At 42.5% G+C, this 12782-nt stretch overlaps 1 protein-coding gene across 2 annotated transcripts in view; it reads left to right on the plus strand.

Moving 5' to 3' along the window:
- Positions 1–763: 763 nt before the first annotated feature.
- Positions 764–12782, plus strand: part of SSTR3 (somatostatin receptor 3) — a 20687-nt gene continuing 8668 nt past the window's right edge. Inside the window, exons 1-2 of one of the 2 annotated variants that reach the window (XM_070754821.1) lie at positions 764–806; positions 8442–8510. The gene's annotated coding sequence lies outside the window, so the exon portion shown is untranslated. Of the gene's footprint in view, positions 807–8145; positions 8511–12782 lie in introns of those variants that run through there. The other variant, XM_070754820.1, reaches the window with a different exon arrangement.

Raw genomic sequence — 12782 nt, forward strand, 5'->3', positions numbered from 1 at the left:
GTGGTGCTCTTTGGAAAGGCTAAAAGGCAGACCCACCCTTCCTGGCTTGTGGAGTTTTATCTTTGAGAGTCTTGGGACCTGGCTGTGAACTTTGGCGTCTTGGAATCCTGGTTTGTGCCTTTGACTACTGAAACCTTGGGGTGGGTGTGCCAGCAAGAAGCTTGCTGTATTGTCTGGACATCAGGACTCTGCTGTAAAGTATTATAGCCTGTCTGTTGGGAAGAACAGGTTTTCCTCTGTGTTTATTTTTTCCAGCTATAAAGTACTTTTGCTTTTACCAGAGTGTCTGGCTGTTTTTTCCAGTTGGTGTTGAGGTCTGGGGGAACCCAGACAGAACATGTATTTAAAAACGATTTACATTTTTAAAGACGTGTATGACTCTTGCTACATGTAAAGCACAATACTGTTCAGAAGAAGATGGAAATACAGCTCTGATTGACGGTTTCCTTTTTCTTCATATTCTATCTTTAAATGGAGCAGGAAACAACACAATCTCAAAGTTATTAAAATAGGAGACAGAGTAGTTTTACTATTTTTGGCAAAACGTAGCTAAAACGTTAATGCTATCTTAATGGACACCAGAAAAAACAACACAAAGCTAAGCTCTGCTCCACATTCACGTGGAATAATTTCTCCAGTTGGTCCTCTGAACCTTATGACTTAGTGAGGAATGCAGTATAATTACAGAAAACAAACTCCCTTGAGCAAGGCAGGAAAAAAGTGGGCTGTGAGCAGGAGATGAAGGACAAATCCAGCAGTTGGAAAGAAACAGAGGCAGCTAGGCAGAAGCAAAAAAGAAAAAAAAGGTGGGTGTTGTTGATCTCTAGATAAATGCCAAGGGAATCAAAAGGCAGATTCTCTGAAAAAACACACTCATGCACAGAAATCATGTAGAGACAGAAGAAGAAAATAGCTTACACGTTCTGTTCTTTTTTAATGGCACACTTAGGTTGCCTTGAACACATGGTTTTTAAAGGACATCCTTTGCTTAGATAATAATACGTATGTTTAATTATTTCAAAGGTGGAACAAACAATAAATATTCCATGTACCCCTTTACACACTCCCGCCCTGTGCTTTACAAGGATCATTTCCTTGATATTTTGGGGCAATATAATATCTACATGAAACTGCTGGGCGAGATCATCCAATGGCATGGGGTGAGGTATCATCAGTACGCCAATGATACCCAGCTGTACATCTCCACCCCATGTCCAGTCAACGAAGCAGTGGAAGTGATGTGCCGGTGCCTGGAGGATGTTGGGGTCTGGATGGGTGTCAACAGACTCAAACTCAAGCCTGATAAGATGGAGTGGCTGTGGGTTTTGCCTCCCAAGGACAATTCCATCTGTCCGTCCATTACCCTGGGGGGGGATTATTGACCCTCCTCAGAGAGGGTCCACAACTTGGGCGTCTTCCTCGATCCACAGCTCACATTAGAGAAACATCTTTCAGCTGTGGCGAGGGGGGCGTTTGCCCAGGTTCGCCTGGTGCACCAGTTTGGACCGGAAGTCACTGCTCACAGTCACTCATGCCCTCATCACCTCCAGGTTCGACTACTGCAATGCTCTCTACATGGGGCTACCTTTGAAGAGTATTCGGAAACTTCAGATCGTGCAGAATGCAGCTGCGAGAGCAATCATGGGCTTCCCCAGGTATGCCCATGTCACACCAACACTCCGCAGTCTGCATTGGTTGCCGATCAGTTTCTGGTCACAATTCAAAGTGTTGGTTATGACCTATAAAGCCCTTCATGGCATCGGACCAGAATACCTCCGAGACTGCCTTCTGCCAAATGAATCCCAGCAACCGGTTAGGTCCCACAGAGTTGGCCTTCTCTGGGTCCCATTGACAAAAAATGTCGTCTGGTGGGACCCAGGGGAAGAGCCTTCTCTGTGGCAGCCCCAACCCTTTGGAACCAACTCCTCCCGGAGATTAGGATTGCCCCCACCCTCTTTGTCTTTCGCAAACTCCTCAAAACCCAGATGATCCAAATGATCAGAAATTGACTCCCCAGGGCTGTTTCCCTTTTTATGCAAGATTTGTCTGAGATGTATGATTGTTTTTTATACGTAGGGTTTTAAATTGCTTATTTTGTTGTAGGATTTGTATCATGTTTTGTGTTGTGAGCCGCTCCGAGTCTCCAGAGAGGGGTGGCATACAAATCGAATAAATGAAATGAAATAATATTAAGTTTCTTGGTAAAGATGATTCTTTTAAAAAGTGAACATGCCTAGAATGTCATACTTAAGAATTACATCATTATCATAACAGCAACCTATCTATATATTCCAACAGTGATGCTAAAATCTCCCTCTACAGACTTATGAGGATTATATCCTACAGTAAAGTAGATTTGGAGTAGATGAAAGTTATCCATTATCCAATGATCAGCATAGGCTATATTTTAGTTTCCTAAAAATAAGTTGCAATTCTTTCACACCTTTATCTTCACTACCTCTGAAATTAGAGTAATCGGGTCAAAACTGCATACCTAGAGACTCTTTTACTGTTACAAAGACAATGTGCCCAAATCTGACCAAAAAGCATAATCTAATCTGATTTAAGTAAATTAATTTAAATTGCAATTGCCATCTTTCCAACCTATCCTGATTCTATATTCTCTAGTAATCTCCCAACCAAGTACAGTAGAACCCCGACTTACGAGACTAATTGGTTCCGGAAGGAGGCTCGTAAGTCGGAACGCTCGTATGACGAAACATTGTTTCCCATAGGAAACAATGTAAAGTCAATTAATCCGTGCAACAACAAAAAAAACCCGCTGCCGCCGAACGCGGAAGTTAGCGTTCAGAGACAGCTGCAAAGCGGCGCGCGTGTTTTAAAATGTGGCAGCCGGCCTGGGGGGCTCGGGGGCTTCCCCCGAGCCCCTCAGGCTGGCTGTGACGTTTTAAAACACGCGCGCCACTTTGCAGCTGTCTCCTGAAGCCGGAACGCTAACTTCCGCGTTCAGCTTCAGGAGACAGCTGCAAAGCGGCGCGCGTGTTTTAAAACGTGGCAGCCAGCCTGGGGGGCTCGGGGCTTCCCCCGAGCCCCCCAGGCCGGCTGTGACATTTTAAAACACGCGCGCCGCTTTGTAGCTGTCTCCTGAAGCCGAACGCGGAAGTTAGCATTCCGGCTTCAGGAGACAGCTGCGAAGCGGCGCGCGTGTTTTAAAAGGTTGCATCCGGCCTGGGGAGCTTGCCAGCACCCCACCCCCGAGCCCCCCAGGCCGGCTGCAACCTTTTAAAACACGCGGGATACGAGCGCCAAGGAGCTGTCTCCTGAAGCCGAACGCGGAAGTTAGCTTTCGGCTTCAGGAGACAGCTCCTTGGCGCTCGTATCCCGAATGTGAGCTCGGGAGGCGAACAAAAATGTCGCTCCCCTCCCAGCTCTTATCTCGAGTAGCTCGTAAGTAGAGCTGCTCGTATGTCGAGGTTCCACTGTACTAATGAGTTCTGACACATTTAGCTTCTGTACCAAAGACAGCCAGATGTTTCTACTTAATAAAACAGTAGTTAAGGTCCTGATAAAGTATAGTTAATTTGTGATAAGCAATCAAGAATGATGAGAAAAGATGAAAATAAGTTCCAATTAATTTCATATTATTTTTTAAAAAAAATTAGCCATCAGCAGCTCATCTAGCTAAGCTTGGTAAGGGGTCCACCAGTGAAATATGGTACCCTTGTCCAAAATTGCCACTCAGGATAAACCAGAAAGCAAACAAGCCCTAAATATCTAGATAAACCTGGGATAAACATATATCCATCCTAAGATAAAATACAGAAAATAGTATAAGGGCAGACTAGATGGACCAGGAGGTCTTTTTCTGCCGTCAGACTTCTATGTTTCTATGTTTCTATGATATTTAGATATGAGGCATAAATTTTCCGATGTGGAGGCCTTCTGCCGCACGAATCCCAGCGACCAGTTAGGTCCCACAGAGTTGGCCTTCTCCGGGTCCCGTCAACTAAACAATGTCGTTTGGCGGGACCCAGGGGAAGAGCCTTCTCTGTGGCGGCCCCGACCCTTTGGAATCAACTCCCCCCAGATATCAGAGTTGCCCCCACCCTCCTAGCCTTTCGTAAGCTCCTTAAAACCCACCTCTGTCGTCAGGCATGGGGGAATTGACATGTTCCTTCCCCCTAGGCTTATAAAATTTATGTATGGTATGCTAGTGTGTATGACTGGTTTTTAACTTGTGGTGTTCTTAAAATTAATTTAATATTGGATTTGTCTTGTATTGCTGTTGCTGTGAGCCGCCCCGAGTCTGCGGAGAGGGGCGGCATACAAATCTGATTAAACTAAACTAAACTAAACTAAACAACAAGCGGAGTGCAAGTATCGTGCTTATGCTGACACGATATTGCCTATGCCCCTGTGTATTATATAAAAAGGGAAGTATCTCCATTGCAGCATTGACATGCTTGTTTCATCATTTGGACAAATTGATCCTGTAGATACATTTGAGTATAATTATAACTCACCTATCCTTAATTTAAACACCTTGGACCAGGCACATTTCTGATATCACATGATATCTTGGAAGGTGTAGAATTTTGGATGTAGCGAAATAAATTCAAATTATATCTCTGAAAGTGAATCTATTTGTCATCAATAGACATTGGGGCAATCTAATGATATTTTCTTTGTAATAACTCTGGATGGAATCGTGTTCCCTCCTGAAGGAATTGATAGGACTTAAGATTTTTCCTGAAAGTTCTGGTCTGAAGCAGGTCTGAAAATTCATGCTTAAACAACAGATGGAAACCATGACTGGGGAAGATTTTCTCCAGCCTTAGCTATCTGGATCAACATCCCCGAAAAGGTAATATGTCCCTGGACCACAATTCAGCTGAAGTATTGCAATGTACTTACATGGAGTAACCTTTGGAGACAATGTATGGTAGAAGCTACAGCTGGTACAAAATGCAGGGCCCAGATGCCTGGCAAGCCACTACATCAAATGATCCTGAAATTGCTACATTGGAATCAAAGTGCTTAACAAAAAGGAGCAATTGCCATGATTTTGCCATCAGGATTATCATTCTGGAGAAATGCACAGCCGGTGCCTTAAAGAGCCAGCCGAAATTGCCCCCAGAACCAGGAGACGCTGCCGGTGCCTATTTCCAGCTTCCGGGGGGAAACCGGAAGTTCGGCTTCTGGCAGCGCGCCAGGCTGGCGCGCTGCCTCCTGGGCCTAGGAGGAGCTCCTAAGCCGCTCTATTTAAGGGTGGCTCGAAGTGGACTTCCTCCTTTAGCCCTTGGCTATCCTGAAGCGAACACCCGCCTGCCCTTCTCTATCATATAGTGCAGTGATTTTCAACCTTTTTTGAGCTGCGGCACATTTTTACGTATACAAAATCATGGGGCACATTGAGCGGGGCGGTGTGGGGGGGCTAAAAAAGTTTGGACAAAAAAAAATATTTCTCTCTCTCTTCCTCCCTTTCACTCTATTTCTCTCCCTCTTTCTCTATCTTCCTTCCTTCCCCTCTCTGTCCATCCCTCTTTCTCTCTTCCTTCCTCTCTTTTTTGCTATCTTTCTATCTCTCCCTCCTTTCCTGCCTCTCTTTCTCTTACTTTCTTTCTTTCTCTCTCTTTCTCTCTTGCTTTCTCTCTCTCTCTCTCCCTCTCTCCCTCTCTTTCTCTCTCTTGCTTTCTCTCTCTCTCTCTTTCTCTCTTGCTTTCTTTCTCTCTCTCTCTTTCTCTCTTGCTTTCTTTCTCTCTCTCTCCTGCTTTCTTTCTTTCTCTCTCTTTCTCTCTTGCTGAGCTTCGCGGCACACCTGACCATGTCTCGCGGCACACTAGTGTGCCACGGCACACTGGTTGAAAAACACTGATATAGTGTGCCTGGACGGGGTCACCTCGGGGCTGAATAGGAATTTTGTGCGGCCGTTTTTTCGCCTATTCCATACTGATGTTAAGGATGGACTGGTTAGGGGGTGTGGCACAATGTAGAGATACATTGGATTAATTTGGCTTCCCTCTGGTCACTGGGGTTTGGCAGGTTAGGGGCAGAAATGGCCAGTAGGAGCAACTGCGCGTTCTCCTTTTGGGCATCTTTTCAAGATGATGGGCTGCCTCTCCCCATGGAACTCACCTTATCCAATTTCCCTTGGGGTTTGTACGGTGAGCTCCTCCCACACGCTGAAGGGCATGGCTCGGATCCAGGTGAAAGTGGCTACCTTCACCTGGATCAGCAAGGAGTTATGCCCAATGTTGCCTAGGAATGTTTTGACAGGTAAATTCCGCCCCATTAGTTGTTGGCCTCTGCAGGTCCTTTGTTTACTGTTATAACGTTTGAATTACGTTATTTAAATTGGCGTTATTCAAATTGACATTATTTAAATTTATGCTAATTAATAAAGTGACCCATTATTAAAATCCAGCTACTGTCTCAGCATTGTTATTCCGCTTCTGGGGCAAATCAGATATGACATGCCTATCTATAATCTGAGGTTCTCCTTACAACAAAACACCACTAAATTCACCACATGCAAAACTAGTATTTGGAGGAGATCAGCTAGGAGAATAAAATTAAGTTCCATAAATCTTAGCAATTTTGTCTTGGAAAGTGAAGGCTGAGACTAAATATGCAAATAAACTTGTGGATGATAATTCCAGATAACCTGGAAATCTCCACTTTGCCACAGTTACTTGTTTAGTCCAAATTAGAGATCTCCAATTATCAGCTTTAGCATAATTCTGAATCCTAAATCATTATATGGCTTTTCAAATTAAAACCTATTCCAAAGCTGGTAACCATAGTTTATTTTTTCAGATGTAATACAAAATTATGATAAAATGGAGGAGGACAGAAAAAACATCTCAGTTTATTAATCCAAAATGCAATACTGTCCAATTTTTAATAGTCCATTCATAGAAGCATACTCTGTACATGGGGGGAAAACCTTTCAATATTTTAATTATAATCTTAAAAAGCAGCCAAAAAAATTAATTCACATATGATTTTGTCCAGAATATGACAGGCAATCCACACAATTGTTTTTTCCATGTGACACATCAGCTAATCACTGTTAGAAGGGAAAGGGGAGCAGTCATAGCATATCTGAATATTATAATGTTGAGAACTGTTGACTTAAATATTATGGGATGTCTAATGAACCATTAATGACATGTTTTCTTCATTTGCATCTTAAGAATGCTTGGAACGAAACTCTTCTTGATATTGTTGCTGTAAAGAGAATGCAGAATAACATTGGTTAGATTAACCAAAGCAATCAATTTATATCTTATTAAGCATAAGAAGAGATTGGGGGGGGGACAAATTAATATACCGGATTTACTTTATAAACCAATTATGACTTTTATTACTGCAACCTAGAGAGATTAGAAATACAAAACGCTTGCATTAAACATCTCTTACAAAAGTGCTGTCCCTCCCCCATCCACCCACTCACCCACCCCCTCCCAGAAAGCACATATAATAAACAAGTTGCATAACATCAAATTAAGAAAGGCCAAAGCATATTTATAGATTAACAAATTGGATGCTGGAGGGTATGCATAGCATCCCTGGCAGGTAGGCATTATAGCCAGGAATTCTGAATGTGTTAAGTCTGTAAAACTTCACAGAAATCCTGGATTGGGGGGGTTGGGGGGGGGAGAACAGATGGAAATCAATAGTCACCAGGCAAGAGATCCAACCTTCAACAAGGAATGCTTAACTCTAGACTGGAGACCTTTTCTTCTCAGCAACCTTCCAGGAGCATCCCTGAGCTTCTTTCTATATTTTCTCCTTCTCTCCCTCCCATCCCACTTACCTCTGTCCTCTGTTTCCTGCTCTGTCACCATCTGTTCCAACTGCACTCTTATGCACATTCCCTCCTGCTTCCTTTTTTTTCCTTCTTACACCCCCTCACATCCCCTCTCTTCCTCCTCCCCTCCCCTGCTCCTTCTATCATAATCCCTCTGTCACTCCGCCAATCTCTCCCTCCCTCTCTCTCTCTCTCTTCTATTCCTTCTGCCTGCTCCCTCTAAATTGATGCCGATTGGCTGGTGGCACCATTCCCAGGCGCAACTGACATACATCTTGATCTGCCTAACCCTGTGAGACAAGCAGCCCCCCCCCCCCTTCCACCCACCCTCTCCCTTCATTCAGCAGAAGGAGAGCCGGTTTGGGCTCCACTCATTAGATGCTAGAATCGAGCTTTCTTACCTGCAGTGACTACAGCAGACCAGGTGGGAGAGTATTAAAAGCAGGCAGCAAGCAGGCAGGCAGGCTGGCCGGCCAATGTGGGAGCAAAGGGGCCGGGAGAAGGTATGTCATCCCAGGAGGAGCAGCCAAAGGAAAGAAAGATAACCAGGTGCTTGAAAGAAGGAGGAAAGTTAAAGAGATAAACAAAAAAAGGCTTCTCAGTCCGATGTAAAAGACACGGGATTCAGGCATTCCTTTCCTTTTTTTCCCCATCCCTGATATAAAAGAAAGACGAAGACCAAAGAAGATGAAATACCATCCTGGCAAGTGAAGGCAGACACCCATTTGTTGAACCTGTGAGTATCCAGCACAGCTCCCTGTTTCTGATCCCCCCCCCATTCACATTAAATTGCATGCAAAACTTTATTATTTATTTATTTATTTGTCATACAAATATAGTATTGTATTGTCGTATGTTTAACATAATATAAGTATAAAGTAGAGATAGAAAAGATAAAAAGGCACAAAGGTGCACTGATGACTTTACTTTCGACACCTGGGCAATTGCTCCCTCTTCCCTCTCCTTCTGATAAGTAAGATTTTCGACTTTGGGGGTTGGGTTTCTTTCTAACATTCATTGAATTTGATCCACGGAGGGAAAAGGGTGAGGTGGATTGAATGCTGGGCTGTTCTGCTTTCTCAAATTCAACTTCTGTCACGAGTTTATGTTTTCCCAGATCTATCTGCTAAACCTACCTGTTGTCGTTCATTTAATTCTGTCGTACAACTGGCTATATACTTCAGAAAAGTTCCTTGTCTTTTTAAAGGTTTTTTTCCCCCCTGAATAACCAGTAGGTAGAAGATTGCAATCTTGGGATTGTAAAAAACAAACAAAAACCCTTTAGGAAAAAGCTTCATTTGTAGAGCAGCCTGGCCCAGGGGTTGGTTTGTGGGTGGGGTAGAGAGTAGCTTGGTTTACGGAGAATGCAACAATTCTATTTATTTAATATTTATTTAATTCTACCTTATCAGGAAAGACTTAATGAACTCAATCTGTATAGTCTGGAGGACAGAAGGGAAGGGGGGACATGATCAAAACATTTAAATATGTTAAAGGGTTAAATAAGTTTCAGGAAGGAAGTGTTTTTAATAGGAAAGTGGACACAAGAACAAGGGGGCACAATCGGAGGTTAGTTGGGAGAAAGATCAGAAGCAACATGAGAAAAGATTACTTTACTGAAAGAGTAGTAGATCCTTGGAACAAACTTCCAGCAGACATGGTTGGTAAATCCACAGTAACTGAATTTAAACATGCCTGGGATAAGCATATATCCTCCATCCTAAGATAAAATACAGGAAATAGTATAAGGGCAGACTAGGTGGACCATGAGGTCTTTTTCTGCCGTCAATCTTCTGTTTCTATGTTTCTATTTTTCTATTTATTATCTAGCTTTATAGCCCATCATTTATTTCTTCAGGCTTCAAGACAGTTTAAAAATTAGTAGTCCCCATACAAATTAGGGGCAGTGTGGAGAGAGTCGTGATGACATGATAATTTCAGAAACTGATTTCATAATAAGGTTCCACTGAGGAACATAACATGAGAGCCAATCTGATGTGTTGCTTAAAGGCATCAGACTAGAAAACAGGAGACTGTGACTTCTAGTCCTGCCTTAAACATGGAGCCAGATGGGTGACCTTGGGTCAGTCCCTTTCCCTCAGGCCTAAGAAGAATCCCTTGGTAAACCCCTTCTGAAATTGATGGCAGGCAATTGGGGCCTGTCCAAGCAGTCACTGGGAATCAAGACTGATTTAGGCATAAAAGAAGGAAGGCAATAAGTACCCACTGCCATATCAAACACACTTATGCACAGATGCATCTATTGAAATGGTTCAAAAATTGTTGACGTTGCTCAGAGACTGATATGGATGGAAATCCTTGAGATTTTTCAGATGCAGGTTTAATTAATTTTGCATTTTTCTTTATAAATCCATGACAATATTTTCTTCACCGGTGAGATTGTCCAGCCTTTCGCTCTTATTTTTCTATGTAGTAAAAATATGGCAAAAGTGTGTTGAGGTTACAAAATAGGGCCTGATTTTTTTTAAAAAATAAACTGTTAGACAAAATGGAGCCCCATAATTGTACACATAATTTAATTATTTAATTTAATTTAATTTTAATTTATTGTATTTCTATTTTTAATTTATTGTATTTCTATGCCATCCAACTCCCGAAGGACCCCTCCCCCCGAAGGGCATAAGCATGTGCAGACTTGGAGCATCTATTGAAAGTAACCAGAGTGGTATTGAAACTCATATACTCATAATTTATTCTTTCCAAAAGCCTATATATCTATGTAGTCACTAGGAATTTGAAAAAAATGATTTAATGGAACATAATCAATTAATCGATCAATCAATCGAAAGCTTATTGGTCTTTTTGCACAAATGCTTTATCATGGGTTTGTTCTGGCTGAAGAACTCTATAAATGTTTCTTACTTTTCATCATTTTTGGAACTTTTCATATGTTGACTTAGGAGAAAGGGAAAGAGAAAGGTCTGGCTATTACTAATTTGTACTTTGGGACCCAAATGTTTTTCTTTAAGGTCATGCTTTATATCTGAAACATTGCTTTTTCCTAGTAATTAATCAGTCATTGTTCTTCTCAGGGGGAAAAAAGAATTTTTTCCCTACTTTCCCTATAGCTTGAAGTAGTTAGAAATGCTCCCTAATGTTTAGCTAATAGTCCAAAAACTGATGGGGAGGGTTACAAACAAATAATAGTATACTGTATTGTTACACTACCACATTCTCCTTGTAAGCATTGTAAATTGGATCGGGATTGGGATTTTTTAAAACAATGTTCTTAATGTTTCTTTAAGGGGCAACCACATTGCTGATTTTTCGGGGCTCACTTTAAAACTCCCACTGCTGTTTCTCTTCAACCTATACTAGTTTTGACTATACTTCCCCCCCCCCCCAATAACATTCCCATTTCCAAACCAGTTTTCCAGCACCATTTCTAGAATTTTGGAACACATCCTTAAAATATCTGTCCCAGAAAACTCCTTACTAAAAGATTTGCCCCGGAAGCGGAGTAAAGACGCTGAGACATATTTTGAATTAAATAAAGGGTCATTTTATTAAATTAACATAAATTTAAATAACGTAACTTTAAATACATAAATTTAAATATTTAAATTCAACATAACTAAGGACCTGCAGAGGCCAAAACTAACGGGGTGGAAATTCCTACCAGAAACTTCCTTGGCAACATTGGGCAAAGACTCCTTGCTGAACCAAGTGAAGGTAGCCACCTTCACCTGGATCCAAGCCACGCCCCTTAGTCGTGTGGGAGGAGCTCACCCTCCAATCCCCATGGGAAATTGGATCCGATGATTCCCATGGACATCCTCTCTCCAATCCCCGACGTTGTTCCAACCTCTAGTTCCTGGAGAGAGGCGGTCCATCACCCTTTAAAAGGATGCCCAAAGGAGCATGCGCAGTCACTTCTAATTACCCATTTCCACCCCTAACCTGCCAAACCCCAGTGACCAAAGGGAGGCCTATTCTGACATCTATGTGCGCCGCACCTCCTAACCAATCCAATCCGTACCATCAGTGTGGAATAGGCGAAAAAACGGCAGCCTCTAAAGGGGAGGCCACAAAAAATTCCTATTCAGCCCCGAAGCGACCTCCTAAGGACACACTGTTGACAGTGGAGGGCGGGCAGGTGTTCGCTTCCAGGGGCAGCAACAGCAAGGAGGAGGTCCTGTTCGGATCACCCTTAAATAGGGCGATCAAGGACCTCCCCTAGCACCCAGAATGCAGTGCGCCTTCCTGGCGTGCTGCAAAAAGCCGAACTTCCGGTTTCACTGAAAACCGGAAGTTCGGGGCTTCGTGGAGCCGCCAACAGCATCCCCCTGCTCCGGGGGCAATTTTGGCTGGCGGTTTAAGCCGCCGGTCGGGCATTTGTGTTATATCTCGACTTTAGCTCTCATACCCGTGTTTTGAACTGCTGTCACCATTTACAAGTTTTTATTTCTAATGTTTCCCCATAGATACCTCCAATTAAAAACCAACAGAGATTCAGCATGTAGAATGTAATTAAAATTGATAGCAATCCAGAATATCAAATGCTTTCTTCAATAAGCATGACAACAAGCCATCTTGTATTACTGAGAAACCGCATTAAAGCTTCATAATCTGAGTCCTAGGAGTCCAGGCAGATATTTAAAGTTTGAGAACAGGCAGCTCCCAGATGATTTTTAAAAGTTATCTCGAACTGTAATTTTCATTTGATCAGAGGAAAAATGCACTAAGAAGTCCAATTTAATAATATTAGCCTTACTTACTTTATCACAAAGGTTAATTTTCAATTACGTTTTAGTTTAATCCAATTTATGTTTTGTCCTGGCTTTGTACACTGTGCATAAGGAAGATGATCCTTTTTGCTTCAAAAAGTTTACACAATCCAGTGCTTCGCTATTAAATAAGAATTTCAGTCTGTTTGCAACCCAATGTGGAGAGATTGGTACTGATCTGGCATCTTTCGTAAATTACTGAAGACTCACTTATACTGCCAGGCATGGGGGAGTTGAGATACCTTTCCCCCAGGCTTCTT

The sequence above is a fragment of the Erythrolamprus reginae genome, chromosome 6 (assembly GCF_031021105.1).
Source record: "Erythrolamprus reginae isolate rEryReg1 chromosome 6, rEryReg1.hap1, whole genome shotgun sequence".
Taxonomy (NCBI): domain Eukaryota; kingdom Metazoa; phylum Chordata; class Lepidosauria; order Squamata; family Dipsadidae; genus Erythrolamprus; species Erythrolamprus reginae.